Source organism: Plectropomus leopardus, chromosome 10 (assembly GCF_026936395.1).
Source record: "Plectropomus leopardus strain MGB_pleo_1.0 chromosome 10, ASM2693639v1, whole genome shotgun sequence".
NCBI classification, from domain to species: Eukaryota; Metazoa; Chordata; class Actinopteri; order Perciformes; family Serranidae; genus Plectropomus; species Plectropomus leopardus.
In genome coordinates, this window is record NC_142185.1 from 28,045,250 (window position 1) to 28,058,703 (window position 13,454).

Sequence of the window (13,454 nt, forward strand, 5' to 3'; positions counted from 1 at the left end):
TTTTGCATTTTGATAAAAGGGATTTGATAAAATCATTGAGTTAACTGAAAAAAATAATTTAAACTTACTTCTACTGAGAAGATAATGGGAGCACAAGAAAAAGAGGTGGTCAGTGCATCCATTCAACCAAACAAGGGAGGTACAGGGTGAATATGTTTTGGCCCAACAAATGCAGGACATGGACAAGTAGATGCATTTTGGATATTTTTAGATGTCTGCAAACCATTTCATGATCTAGTCAACCAGGTCCAGTCGTGTGTTGCTTTCGCCAGAACAAAAAAACGCTGGAACAAACAAACGCTGCAACAAATTTGGGACCTGAAAGGTCTTAAGTTGAAGGTTTTCTGTCGAAAATATATAATTTCTATCAAGCGGCCCACCATTAATCAGCCACTAGAGGCCGGCACCAAAAGCAAGGCAATCCCCATAAACCCCCATGTTAAAGTGCCCATATTCTCAGCAGAAATAAACATGTTTACATCCTGGTACAAATAAGGGTTTTAGTTTTTATAGCTAAATTCAACATTCATGACAACTGGAGGTGAATTTTTATAAAACGCACTCGTTTACATTTCATCAAGGCTTATAGTTGCGCATGTGTGAGGGTGGGGCCACTGGCTGTTTGTGAGGCATTGCTACTGTTTATGAATTGAATCCACCCCTTGCTTCTCCATGGCTCTAACCTGTAGTCAAATTATGGTCACTTTTGGCTCCAAAAAATACCAAAATGGTAACGGCCAAAATGCTGAGCTCAAGGCTTCAAAATGGGTAACGTTGTAACTACATCTATTATTTTATACAGTCTGCTCTCCAGAATGAATGTAAATTTTATCAGGGTTTGCTGCATATTATATCTGTATAAACTATTGAACAATGAGTGTTATTTGACTGTGTTATTCATTTATTAAAAAACTTTCATTGCAGTCCTTTTGACCATTAACTAGCTTAAAGTCTAGTTGTTCCCTCTGCAGCAGGGAAGGCTTAAGGACAAATCCACTTCTTACCCTTCTGACAGCTGCTGTTAATGTAAACTTACAGTGTTTTATTTTGGTGACATCCTGACAGAAAGTAATTAGTAAGCGTGCCAATCAGATAAACAAACAAAAAACAATCTCTGTTATTTTCTCTTCTTGGTGAAGAATGTTGAAACATATTTTTCACATCTCTATCAAAATTAAAAGTAATTGCAGAAAAGGCCTTTTGATGTTGACTTACAATAATTTCAAATGGCCTTTAAAAGCAGGTTACTTTCATTTTTAATTGGATTCTTATCTAATAATTCATGATTGGAAGCATCTGACTCAATAATACGAGTAATCATTTTTCGATTACCACGCAGCATGTGTGGAAATAAAATCTGATTACTTGCGGTAATCAAAACTGCAATTTAGCGTAACTTGGAACATCGCTTTATTATATATCTAACAATTTAAGCACTTAGTGTAGCAACTGGGAAGCCGGTGGAGATATTAACAGGAGGTCTCTTGGTAAACCACAGCACAGTGCATATGAATAGATTAGATATATATATTTTTTAAATATAAATGAGTATTCCCAAAGATATATCTTTTAACCCTTTGAAGCCTGGATCATCATTAGTTTTCTTGTGCTGCGTGTAAACACCTTGTACAAGCTATTTGACCCTTTGAAATCTAAACAAATTGATTTAATTTCTTTGAAAACATGGAGGAAAAAATGCAATGATAAACATGAAATGTCCCATAAACTGCAAGTAATTAGTAAAGGGTGACAAGAAAGAAAAACGTCTAAAACTATATTTATGATAATTCTATAATTGAAATAATGTTTTAGAAAGAAATTGGTGAAAAATAATTTCTTTTTTTTCAGGTCATTTTCTTGTTTGTTTTTTACTCTTGCTTATTTTCAGGTATACTCAGGTAATTTTCAGGTCATTTTCTTGTAACTTCTAAAATAATTCTTTACAAATTCTTAGGCCATGCCCCTTGTTGCATTCTCCCCATGTTTTTGGAATAAATCAAACCAATTTGCTCAGGTTTCAAAGAGTTAAGATGCTAATTACAGAACGACAGAGAAGACAAAAATTACTTCTGCATTTAAGGATTTCTTTAACCTGCTATTAATAAGTGATTATTCCTGTGTGTGATTCCACAAGACTGATGGTTTTGTTGGACGATGTGCATTTACCTTGCTTAAAATGGTAAATGCTTTTAGTGGAAAAAACAATTGCCAAATGGGGGCAACATGCAGCAGTTGCCTGCATGCTACACTGATTATATTGACCACAGCAGGGCTTTCCCTGCCAAACACACCTCCGAGTTCCCTCTCTCTCTTTCTCTCTCCATACTCTCCCACCCAGTCGATGCAGTATTTGTATTCTTTCCAGTCTCCTGCTCTCCCATTATCTGTCAGCAGAACATAATTTATAGCTCTCTCTGCAGCATCCATACCATGCGACTAACCACTGTTTTGTGTGTTTTTGGCCACTCCATTTTAATAAAGATGTACGGATTACCCCACATGGATGAGGGAGATTCAATGTAAGCTCTAGCTGACGGATCGATAGTTGGCTGATGGCCACCGTGGTGGAAAGTCGGCCCACTCAGGGAGAGAAATACAGCTGGAACACGCCTCTATGAAGATACAGATCAACATCAGGGATGCAGAAAAGGGATTTCTGGGAAGTCCACATAAGCTTGCGTGAGCTTTCAGAGCAGCCTGTATGCTCACTTCTTTCAGAGTACAAAAATAGCTGGTAGAGTAAAGGACAATGGACGTCATGCAAGAAACGACATGAACAAATCTCCTCTTATTTGTGCTTGTGTCCATGATTTGTTCTTATTTTGTTAGTTCCCATTGATTTTTGGGATTCACCAGTGTTCTCTTCTTTTTTCTCCTCTTGGATAAGAGAACATTTTTTCGAGAGGTCGAGAGCACTCTTACAAAGATAAGAGAAAACATCTCCTTTACGAAGGCCACAAATCATTGCCAAGTGCAAGGAAAACCAAGTTTTACATTTCAGGAACATTTAAAGAATGCATGAATGTCATTTAATCAAAATTAGATTATATTTCAAAATATTTACAATGGCAGTGAAATACTAAATCCTGCTATACCTGGTGCATGGATCCCAATAACTGTGTGTCCCTCTGCTGACCAGTGCTGGAATCTAACTAAGTACGTTTACTCAAGTACTGTACTCAAGTACAAATCTGAGGAATTTTTACATTAGTTGAGTGTTTTGCTACTTTCCCTTTACTCCAATAAACTTCAGAGGGAAATATTGTACCTTTTTACTCCACTACTATTACAAATTTAGATTTCTGTGCACAAACTATATGAAAATGTACAAGTGCAGCTGAAACAAAGAAAAAAAAAAAGAAAATGTTGCTGCATGAGGCCCATTGTGAAGCACTAAGGTTTGACCATCACCAAAGCAATTCATCAAAAATAAAGCAAAGAATCCAATGGTAAAATGGAACAGAGAGCTCTTCCCAAAAAACAACCAAACAAAAAACCTTACGAGAACAGCATGTCACTTGAGAATTAAGTTTTCATTCTGGTTATGTACATGAATGTACGTATATGCACTGTCCCATAACACACATGTTAAAATGATGTGCAAGTATGTTATTAGACACCTACAGTATGTTCCAGATTTCCAAAAAAGAGCAGAATCGTAACCCAATCATTGATCGATTGGTCTGCAAGGATGAGACCAGAAGTCGGGATTAGCAAGGAACATTTCAGTCACAGATGCTGAAGGAATCGTCCATTTATAGCAAACAGAGTTGGCGGAAAAGGTTCTGCTCTCTAAAGGAGCTCTAAAAGAATTCAAGCAGCAAAGAAGGTTTTGCTGGGTGAACAAAAACACCCTTAACAAACACATATACGGAAAGACGCATGGCATCTGACTAAACGCACACTCAGGCAGAGCTGCCTCTTCGCCTGCATGTCACGGCCTGCAAAACAGCTCTGCTCCAAGTGTCATATAACTATACCAAATCGGGACACCTGTGACCAAATTTGTGTTGAAGGAAACCTGTCTGAGCATTTATGACATGTGCAGTGATGCACACATCCTTTTAAAGGCTTCCTAAACTGATAAACATATCAATAAAACTGTCTCTTAGAAAGTTACAATAACTATTTCTACTAAGATGTCAAATCTGGTCTGACAAATTTACTGTCTGGACATTCGAGTCTGGAAAAGTATGGGATTTTGTAAAAGCGTCCCACCTACTGGTGCACAACTTGGCAGGTGAATGGTGACATTCTGGAGAGTGAGTGTTAAAAGACTTCATGATCCACTATGTATCCCCTGATATTCCTCAGGGCACGTTCAGCCACTCCGCTGCTACGCTGCATATCATAAATATGTGTCATGTAAACCAGTGATTCAGAAAACAGCTGCACTTGCCGACTCTTAATTGCCTTAAATAAACAGGGGAATAGCAGAGTGATTGAGGAGCACGGGGAGCTGTGACATTAATAGACCTTAAGTTGTTGACCTGGAAAGAGATAAAGGACAAATCAGCTGTGTTGTGCATTTATGATTTATTGTTCAGAGAAGCATAATCCCCAATGATAAAGCCAAACACACTGTGGGGGGACTCCCTGTTTTGAGCTGGGTGACTCACTGCTGTGATGCACAACTCTTTTTTTCCACTGGTACATCCCCAACTGCAACTCCAAACTGAAAGGATTCTGCCAAATAATATTCTGCTGGCATATGTTTTCCTGCAAGATTTTTTAATAAGCTGAGAGAGTCCATCCATTACTAAGCCATTAATAACCACTGATATTAAATGGCTGAAGGACTGGTGTGTCTATTCTTAGCTTCTCTTGGCTCCGACCAACAGTTCACCAGTTCAGCTTTGACGCCTACCTCCGACCTTGTTGTTCATTAATGCATGAAGCTGCTCTCCCTCCAGCCCTTATGACCGCCACCCTTCTTGACTCTAACACTGCATTAAAGACAGAAGAGAGCATCGCTTTGGAAATAATGAGCCCCCCCCCCACCTTGACTCTGAGCCCGACACTCCTCTGGAGGCAAAATCTTCTGAGTAATTACTATAGGTACCACAGATCTGTGGCAGTGGTTAGATTTGAACTGAGTATCCTTGTCTGCGTCTGCTGTTTCTTTGTTTTATGTGTGAGTCTGTTTGTGTGGTCAAAGACATAAACAGAAAGTTTTTAGGGAGCATGGTTAATGCCTGTTTTCTGTGAAATTCATTTACAGGTGCCACCTTTAAGAAGCAGGATTTAAGTTATTTATCAGCTAATGGCTACTCTTTTCACATTTGCAAGAAGACAGTAATCAAGAAAATGTTTGAATAATGATTTGTTTTTTTCATGTCGAAATAGTTGCAGATTTTATGTAATTTCCAAACTTGAGACAGTTGCACACTTGTGAGTAATTAACATCTAAACGCCAGAGGCTCCATTTGCATTAAAAAGTACCTTGGATGCTCATGAAGCCCCACCTTCATTATTTATCCTGCCATTAAACATGCATAGAGCTTTGAAAGAGATCATTTTCATTCATGGCACAATGGCAATCAACACCAATAAAACACCTTCACATGAAGCCATCTGTTCAGCAACGGCGCTGTATTTGGCCTAAACATCGATTAACAAATGAACACACGTGTGTTTGTACACACTTGTGAAGAGGTGACATTATTGTGTTGATGTCCATGTGTTTATATTTATGCTCTTCATTTGCAAGCACAGAGCTGGAATAACTATTCATAACTATATACATTGTCTTTTTTTTTTTCCAGTTTTACATTTAAAGGGGCTCTATGTGAAATCCAGAGTGTATGAGTTATCTAGATACAGGTGTGTTTTTGTGCAAAAGTTCACCAAGGTCGTATTTCACTGTAAGGGTTCTATTGACTTTATAAGCTTACCTATCAATAAAAGGGATCCTGTGACATTGTCAGTGAGCTTGCTTGCTAAAAGAAAGTAAACATATCTGTCTGTTGGTATTTAAATATGTGTATTGACATATGCGGGTATGTATACATCTTTATATGTGTCCATGTTGCATATATGTGTGTCTCTGTGTATATGTATGTTTATATGGAAATATGTATATATGCAGTATTTGTACTGTCTCTATACTATTCAGTGGTTCCGGTTGTCACAACAATCCAAGCCTATTTGTTTTCACATAATAATTCATAGCCTAATTCACTTAAAAAAAAACCCAAACATATTTATTTAATTATTATTGTTATTATCGCTGTTATTGTTATTATTATTACGATTACTATCATTATTAATAATATTATATTTCATTATTTATTTATCCATTTATTAATGATTTTTTTTCTCTTAACTTTTCTGGTATGCAGAGAGGTTGGATGTGTGTATGCTCCAATGCTTGGGTGTACATTTGCTGAAAGCATAGAAGTAAAATAAAAATACAAAAAAAACCCCCAAACAAACAAAATCCACATAGAGAGAGACTATACAACCATTAAAAAATCCTAATCTTTAATATCCTAATTTTCTGTGATCTCACACTGAAAGGTCGTCTTAATATCAGGCGAAACAGAACTTTCCACCCATGAAATGCCAGGTCTTTGCAAGACACCTGAAGATGAAAGCTAGGGAGCAAAGTGCATCCATGGTAGGATGTCCCTAACAGGCAGAACATTTGAGAGCAGCATTAAAAAATGCTGCAAAGGGGGTTGGAAGATGAATAAGAATGTTGGGAAGAAAATATCAAATACCCGAACCCAGGGGACTCATGGCTTCTCAAAGGACTCTCTTGGTTTCACACCACTGACTCCTGAATAAGCTGCTCTCTTCTATTCTTCCCTCCACTTCAGCCACCGCCATGCACTTTCATTAACATACTGATGCACACGGAGGGAGCCCTCACATCAAGCGCCTTGGAGCTTTCATACATTGTGAATTGGGCACTACAGGAAAGAGATGCCCTCAGTCGTCTGTGTTCATACCGGCTGATGATACAGCCTTTAACAAGTGAATCTAAAGCTGCTGCACTGCTCCAGACTGGTCCTCTCAAGGATTCCATTTCTAAAAAGGCCACTCAAGTGATGTGGCAAGTCAATTTGACAATCATGAAAGGTAGCACTAACAAGTGCAGACTCCTGATAAAGAAAGCCTGCAGTCAGAGACGCCAGTGAAGAGAGAGAACGGGGAACTAGCTCTAAAGAAAGTCAGCCGACCATGAAATGCCCAACCTTTACACTTGAGAGATGGTGGGAGACTGTATTAGCAGGACAGGAAAACAACAACAAAATCAGCGCCAGGGAGTTGCATTCTCTGGCACCATCATTTCATCATGTGTAACAAAACTATACAATGCAACTCTTCCTTGTTTGCTTTTTGGGGGATTTGCTATCACAGTTGCTAGAGAATAATTAGGTTTTTATGTTTTATCTCATTTGAATTTGTCTGTTTTTGCATAAAGACTTCTATTACAGTTACAGAGAGACTAGATTTGGGTCAGTTGATTGTTTCGCCGGTCCGGTGCCGTGTACGACCTTTAACCGGTTTGATTTATGCAAACCCGCTCACCGGCATTTGTCATTATATCACATTCTGGCACATTTAAAAAAAGCTTAAGGTTGTGTTGTAATTCGATTGCAAGCCACGGCAGCCAGTGTGGGCAACACAAGAGAAATCAAATTTCAGCAGAGGGGGGAGCGCGGCCAACATATTGTTTGTTTACTTTTTGGGGTAATGAGAGAAGACATGACAAAGTTAGTCTATTAAAGGGACTAAAGCTCCACCACTATGGCAACAGCCAAGGAAAGGGGTGTCCTTACTGGCTGCAGGCGCTGTTGTGAGAGGAACTTTTGTCGGACGCTTTGTTATTATTTATATCTGTCGCTCGCTTTGAAAGCATTGCAGTGGTCGAGGACCAGCTGATTCATGAACTTGAAATGTGGAATTATTTATATTAAACTTCCTTATTTCTCTACAGAATTCTAAACACATTGTCAGATTGCTGGAGGAAGATCACCGTGGAGCTGAAAGTTTCTGCTGAGGTAAATGACCATGCTAAAACAAGCTAGGCTAACATTACTTGCTGTTGGCTACATTGTATGTAAGTTACAGTGAATATCACAATGTAAAATGTGTGTTTTCTGTTTACAAAGTACAAACATAGGAGGGTAGCAATACATCTTTTGAGTGTTTACGTCTCCAGTCTAATCTTTAGTCTGATCTCGAGTCTGATCTAGAGCGCACAGCTGATAGCTGTGGGGTTTCTTTACATTAAGAAACAGAAGTGCATATTTAATTGATTCAGTGTGGACAGACCACTCTGGTGTTTTGCTATACAACGTGATATTAGACACTTGTTTTCTGTTGGGACAGGGTGTCATTATGTTTCATTTAGTACTGACTGCTGAATCATGTGGGACATAAACCTGTCCGATCCTGTGTTGTCTTACAATAAAAGCGGTTTAAACATTTGCACACTGGTCCAACCCTTCCAGAAACTACTACAAGTCCTGTTTCCGGTACTATCTACAACAAGCTCTCCTCTTATTACATTTCAGAAGAATTGTCTGATCCAGGGAGCAGCCTGGAGGAGAAATTAGCTGCGAGTTTATTGGCTTAGATACAAAAGGAGCAGATTAAAAAAGAGGTGAGATGATTGAACTCTCCTTTATTCCGCGGTGTGTCCTTTGTGCCGGGCTGCACAGTCACTTTGATGCTATCTCTGTCATTCGAGCCGCACGCTGTGCCTTGGGTGCCTCACACAAAAGAATATGATGCACTACCAGAGGCCTTGAATGGGCTTTCCATCTATTTCCTGAAAGAGTGGGACTCTCCTTTTGATTCACCTCATCTGTTTAAAAATTGGGTGTCACTCATTATCAAAGCACGTCATCACTGTAAAAGCTTTAGTAATGTATTATTGCGAAAGAATAACAACTGACCAAGTGAATTCTAGTTAAAAAATGACCTGGCTTCAGGGAAATGAGGCCATATTGAGAAAAACATGTTTTCCTGATAAAAACAGGTTGTTTTTCTGCAGATTTTCCTGATATACTGTGCACCCCACCGACCCCAAGCAACGCATTCTTCTGCTTTAATATAACCTTAAAAGTAGTTTCTGATAATGTGAGTGCTCTATAATCAAATGCCCTTAATGGGTAGAAAAGGTCGACTGTCAGACCCTCGCTTGCGAGGGAACAGAGTGATAACGGTAGGAATGGTTGTACCTTGCTTACAGAGGAGCACAGAAGAGGCAGAAAGGGGGAGGAGGAGGTGGAGGAGGAGGAAGAACATCTTACAAGGCTGCCATTACCGGAGTAATTCGCACACTAAGGAGCAAAAAAAGACCTCTGAGTGGGTGGCTGGGTAGTTGAGGTCTGATCAGAACCTCCATTAGCACAGAAATAAGCTGCAAATGGAGCAAGGGAGCTCTGTGAAGAGCAGAGCAGGGCAAACTGTGCTGAAGGAACACATTGCCCTGGATGGGCTCAACGAGACCCACTTCACAGCAATTCTGCTTGGACTAAACATGTCCAGTGGATAAGAACAACTAAAAAACACTTCATGATAAAAGGTCTCTGAAGTAACATTATCACTTTGACGAAGACTGCTGCAAAACCAGGACTGTAGGTTAGCTTGAATGCCAACTAGCAGCAGCATTTATCAACTATGAAGCAGATCTAGCAATTAATACCCGAATGTGAGTTTTCACAGCAATAATTATCAGCCTAACCATTGCTGATCAACTTTTTTTATAATGTGACAAGTGGAGTAGCATGAAAAACTAAAAAAAAGCATGCACAGACAATGTGTGTGGACAAACAGGTACAGTGATCACAAGGTAAATCTATCAAACAGAGATATAAAGGTCAACAGTGTGTAGTGTCTTAAATAGTGAGTCAGTCTGCATTTGATAATTTTGACTGCTTTTCACTTTACACACAGTAACACAGAATACCAATTCATTAAACAGAGAAAATTTTGGCATGGATATGTTAAATCTGTATGTCATTATGTAGGGGAGACATCAAAACTTTGCTTTTCTAACACAAAACCACTTGGTTACTGCTAGGAAAAGATCATGTTTTGTCTTAAAATACCAGTGTTTGGTAGAACAAAAGCTGCTGAAGAAAGCAGTGTCAGGTTGCTAAAAAACAACTACATTTGGCAGCACAAGAGTCGCTGTAAAAGTGGGGACATGTTGTTAAAAAACATCCTACGTTCAGCAGAAAAAAGTCACTCAAAAAGTGACAATGGGTCGCTAAGAAGCACCCAAGTTTAGCATTACAAAAGCTGCTAGAAAAGCAGTGGTGGGTCACTAAAAACATCCACATTCTGCAGCACAAAATGTGCTGGAAAAGCAGCAACGAGTTTCTAAAATACACTAATGCTCAGCAGCTAAATACACACTCCTGTATGGCAGCACTAAAGCCACTGGAAAAGCCAGGAGGGGTTAATAACAAACACCTGAGTTCAATGATACAAACGCTGCCGAAACATCTTTCACCACCAACAGCTAACAAACTCAGCTCATAAACAACTTAAGAAACGCTGAAAACAAACACATAAGACGTACAAATGTAACAATCATGTGGTTTGCAGAAATAAATAATGCCAACATTTTCTTCTGGTGACTGGGCAGTGTGTGCAATACCTTGAATTTTATAAAGACAAATTTATGACTTAAACAGCTTTAACTATTTATGTATGTGCTGGGCATTAATCAATACAGATTCTAAATCAGTTATCTGCACTAATTCTGTAAAGAAAGCAATGGACTACACAAACAGATTATATATATATTGTATGCATGCACATATAAACAATCTAAACCTTTTTTTAAACTCTTTTTCACAGGTACATCTTTGTGCTTTATTTGCAGTTTTGTAAATTTCAGTTTAAATACACTACCTTGGCTTTTATTGTCCTGTATTGTAGGTAAAATTTTAGAAAAGTATAAAGTATAAGTATAAATGTAATTAAAGTGTATATATTTATAAGCATTACATATGACAGTTTGTGTATCTGCGTGTGTGCGTGCGCAAAATGGAAAAAGATTGTGTGCAATCAACAAATTGTGCTAACTATACCTTCTTGCATGTTATGCGGTATAGTGTACCCATAGAATATATTAATTCATAATCCCTACTGCTCCACTCCTTAACTACATCCATAGGATTCTAGGTCAATCCTCCTCAAATGAATTTCATTTCCTGGCTTAAGTCAAGCAGTGATTGAGTATTAGAGAATTCCACTGGAATACTGGCCATTGTACAGTAAGAGAAGTAGCCCCTCTAAACCTCCAAGGTAATGAATGAAGAATAAGATGGCAATCCCTGCTCTGCGCTCTGAGGATTAGAAACATGAGGACAGAGGGAAGAGGAGACAGTGATTCTGATGGATACTTCTGTCTGGGAGAGGAGCAGCACTCCCAATGTTCCTCCCGCTGATTGATTTGAATGACTGGGAGAGGACAGAGTGGAGGAGTGAGACAAGAAGCACTATCTGTGCCGGGCAAAGTCTTATCACCCCCTTGGCTGTCTAGCCTGCAGAGGCCTGGTTTATTTTGGAGAGTTAGTCAATAACAGTGGGTGACCACAGAGCAAAAAAGAGTGGCTCTAACTCCGGTTAAAAACAGCTCTGCACGTCAGACACTTAAAGGCGACATATTATGCTCATTTTCAGATTCATACTTGTATTATTGGTTTCTACAAGAACATCGCTTTTCATATTGTCTGTGCTGGAACACCTGTATTTACTCTCTGTCTGAGAATACAGCTCTTGTGTCGTTAAGCCCCCTCCCAAAAATATCCCAGTCTCCTCTGATTGGTCAGCATTTTCAGGTCTTCTGCACCTCTGTATCATCACTGCAGCCGAGTGAATGATTGTCATCACTAGTAATTCTTCTCAACACAACTGGAAACATTCCAGCAGGAATATAATTCAAAAATTGATGAGAAATAACAACTTAAGCAAGATTACATGTTTCCCCGACTATAGCATGTAGCTACATCTACATTAGCAGTGTACTTGCTACAGGGTAATGACTGTAACGGAGAAAAAGAGGCCCTTCAGTTACATGACAACCTGACATCGTCCAGCAGGAATATGACCCAAAATTGGGGAGAAATGAACTACATCAGCCAAGATTACATGCTTCCCTGATGTTAGCATGTAGCTACATGTAGCAGTGTACTATCCGCTGGTGAGTGACTGTTATTTAGTGGTTATTTCTTCCATTAAAAATAACCAATAAAAGATTCTAAACCTAAATGTTCAGCCAGAATATGAGCTGTATGACCTGAAATTGCAGAGATAATGACGTTAGCATCTTTATGTATGATAACACTGTACTTGCATCCTGTGAATGACTGTGACCTTCTCCTAATAAACATCATTAAGAAGAGCTTCTGAACACAAGCAGATATGCTCTAGCAAGAAAGTGATCCAAAGCTGGGGAGAAATTAACAACATCAAGATTGAATGTTTCCCTGACATTAGCATGTGGCTACATGTAGCAGCATACATGCAGCTAAAGAATGGCTGTAACGGAGTACGGGGACATTTTCTCCTATTACAATTCACCAAAAGAGCTTCTAAACACAACCAGACATGTTCCAACAGGAATATGTTTTGAAATTTTGGAGAAATTATCAACATCAGCAAGCATGAGCACATGTTTCCCTGACATTAGCATGTAGCTACATGTAGCAGTGTGAGCTGATGACGTTCTGTAGATGAGTAGAAAAAAATGTTGAAAACAGAGTATTCACAATGGTGTGAAGCCTGAGGTTGCTGCTCACAAGGATTATTTTTACATACTTTTAACTCATTTTTTTAAACTTTGGCCATGATTAATATGAACATCTGACATTATATCATGACACATAAATGACAAAAAATAATAAAAAAGTGCAACAGGTCCCCTATGAGATATCGTTTATATTATTCTGAACATATTTGTCGCAGCATTTCTATGCTGAACATATGTTTAAGTCATTCTTTTGGAATAACAGACATAAAGATTGATAGTTTGTAATAAACTAGTGTGGAAGCAGATCCCACGTGAGAGACCAAAGTATGTGTTCCTCCTGCATTATGTCACCTGTTGTAAATGTTTTTCTCATCTGGAATGAAAACTCTTGGGGCATTTAACCTGATGAAAGAAAATCTGTATGCATGAATTTCTCCTTAATGGGATCCCTAACCTTCAGTGAAATGCAATTATCCTTTTGCAAATGTGGTAAATATCTGAGGCACGTTCAGGGACCCTTATTGGAAAAAAGGGTCCTCCTTTCCGTGACAATACATTTTTCCACATATCCATCTATATTTGAATCTCATATTTAAAACACACATAATACTGACACAAAATTGCCTTGAATCAGGTCAAATATTTAACATTATGCGTAGTGACTGTGTGTAATGCAGCTTTTTGTATGTCCTCATGTTTAATCCTTTGAAACCTGGATGGACATTAGTTTTTT

General features: G+C 38.7%; 1 protein-coding gene across 3 annotated transcripts in view; it reads right to left on the minus strand.

The window, feature by feature from the left end:
- Positions 1-13,454, minus strand: part of fgf14 (fibroblast growth factor 14) — a 141,985-nt gene that overhangs the window by 25,651 nt on the left and 102,880 nt on the right. The gene's annotated exons all lie outside the window — the stretch shown is intronic.